This window comes from Ctenocephalides felis, unplaced genomic scaffold (assembly GCF_003426905.1).
Source record: "Ctenocephalides felis isolate EL2017-DRISC unplaced genomic scaffold, ASM342690v1 CF-g0.4_SCAFFOLD_01170, whole genome shotgun sequence".
NCBI lineage: Eukaryota > Metazoa > Arthropoda > Insecta > Siphonaptera > Pulicidae > Ctenocephalides > Ctenocephalides felis.
Genome location: NW_020537324.1, coordinates 64,830,051 through 64,832,770, shown reverse-complemented (window position 1 = coordinate 64,832,770; position 2,720 = coordinate 64,830,051).

Genomic DNA, 2,720 nt, shown 5'->3' with positions numbered 1-2,720 from the left:
AATTCTGTCTTGAGGCAATTATGGCATCGTGCCTTAAGGCAAATTGCTGGAACTTCCCGTACCGTAACGAAATGTTCGAGGAATACTGAATGTTTTCAAATAGATTATTATAAATATTGTAACATTGTCTAATATTTATAAGAATTATATAAACTGAATTGCAGAGTTGAAATTATTTATAAAGTATATTAGAACTAATAGTCAGAATTAAAAATAAAATCTGAATTATTTTCGATATACAAATTTTTTTTTTTTTTTAAATGAAAAAAAAAGTTAAAACAATTTTTTTTTCGAAAATGATTATTTTTTTGTTAAGACAAGCAGAAAGTTCTTTGAATCATTTAAATCGGACGCTTAGTTCTCTCTCAAAAACTGCCATTTTTTACATATTTAGCTCCGTATCTTCAAATGGCTGGGCCTGCCTTTGCCAAAACTAATAAACACTTCTCCCAATCATTACTATTGAATGTTTTTTAGATGATTCAAATCGGATACTCCGTTCTCTCAAAATTCGATTTCTATTTTCTTTGCTGCACTCTTTGCTCCGTATCTCCCGAAACGTCTGGACCTGCCTTTGCCAAAACTAATCAGCTCTTTTCCCTATCAATAGGAATCGAATGTTTTTTGAACCATTCAAATCGGTTGATCCGTGCGCCCTAAAACGTGACTGGAAATTTGTATCCATACATACATACACACACACACATACACACACACACACACATCCATTTTTTCTGAGGTATGCCAAAACGTTCAGAAACCTTCAAAACGTCGAGAAATGTAAAAATTTTCAATTCCGATTTTCGGCCCATTACAATAACTTACCCTACGGGAAGTTAATAATGAAGCTAGATTTTATTTTTCTTTTTTTGATAACAATCAGAATACTAGTTACATTCTATGATTTATTTGTGATTGACGTTAATTAACGTACTACTATAGTAGTTAATCTAGTGGGTATTTACTATTAGATACAATTTTACTGGATCAAGTCAATTGGCCATAATAATTCATTTTAGTCTTTCAATTATGGAGTATGAAGAAGCAAAGCAACGAGTGAATGGGAGAGATTTTCTAATTTGTGATGAAGATGAGTACAGGGTCCGGCACTCGAAGTGTAACCAACTTCTAACCGCTCGCGTAGCTGATGCACGGGTACCAATTGAAAGTAAGTCAGCTAAATGATAGTTTGGTGTATTGTTTATGAGCACACGAAAGTATTTAGACGACAGTGAACGCGAAAAAAAGAAATCAGTGATGGATTTCAAACGTAACAAAGTGATTACATTATATTTAGCTGGAAAATCACAACCAGCGATTGTTCGAGGACTCAAACACCTTAAAGTGAATAAAGTTTTCATTTATCGCACCATAGCTCGTTACAATGAAACTGGTAGCATCGCAAAACGTCATGAAGGTGGTCACCAAAGACTGCAACGTCACATGAGATGGTCAAAAAAGTGAGAAAGCGACTCGAGCAAAATCCCCTACGAAGTGCCAATTAAATGGCAGAAGAACTTAACATATCTGACCGTAGCATCCGCCGCATACTGAAAAATGATCTCAAGGTCAAGCCTTATAAGATCCAAAAGGCACATGATCTTAGGCCGAAGCAGTAGCAAGTGAGACTTCCGAGAGCTAAGGAGTTGCTTCGCCTGGCCGAAAGTGATAAATTTCCGAACATTGTGTTTTTCGACGAGAAAATTTTCACAATTAAGCAATTCTTAAACTCTCAAAACGATAGGGTTTGCTTGACTGAACGTTCAGACAAGAATTTGAGCCATCGATTGGCCACCAGGAGGCAATACCCGCCATAGATAATGGTTTGGGCCGCTGTAACCGCAGATGGACGATCTCCAATCGTTTTCATCGAGCCTGGCGTCAAGGTAAATGTGCAATATTATCGAGAAAGTATTCTGAAGGTTGCTTTGAAGCCATGGGCGAACAAACATTTCGGTGGTAGACCATGGACGTTTCAACAGGACTCGTCACCGTCTCATGAAGCTCGAGTGAACCAAGAATGGCTGAAAAACAGCTTTCCGAACTTGAAAACGTCCGCACAATGGCTCTCAAATTCACCAGACGCAAATCATATGGATTATTCTCTTTGGGCCATTTTGGAGATCAAGGTCCAAACTAACGGGCACATCAGTCTCAAGGCGCTAAAAAAAGCCGTTGTCCGCCAGTGGGCAAAAATACCTGCAAATCACGTTCGGCCAAATGCGATTTGTTTTTGGACCGTCTAAAGGCCATAGTCAAAGCAAAAAATGGTCATGTCGGGCAAAAGTGAATTGTTCTTAAATTTTGTATTATTTTTACACATTTTGTACTTTGAATCGAGTAAAATTGATTTTCCAAACTGAATTCATGGCTCGTTCAAGTGGTTACACTTCGAGTGCCGGACCCTGTATACTGCTCATCTCAGGGTATACTTATCATCATTTTAAGTAGTTTTGAGTCCGCTCTACACAATCCCACATTATATTTGTTAGAGCAGCCCCAAATCAATATTCCGTATGACCAGATAAAAACTATTGTTTTTTAAATTAAGATTTTGCCTTTGAGTGCGATAAGCCATTAAGGTTCCCTCTCTCTGGTATTTGGTTTTAACATATCTAGGTATTTAACATAATCAGCACTTGGTAGTACCTGGTCAAAAAATGCACTCCTGGGCATATCATCTTATAGAGCGTAAATGTTATATAGTTAGACTTGCTTTC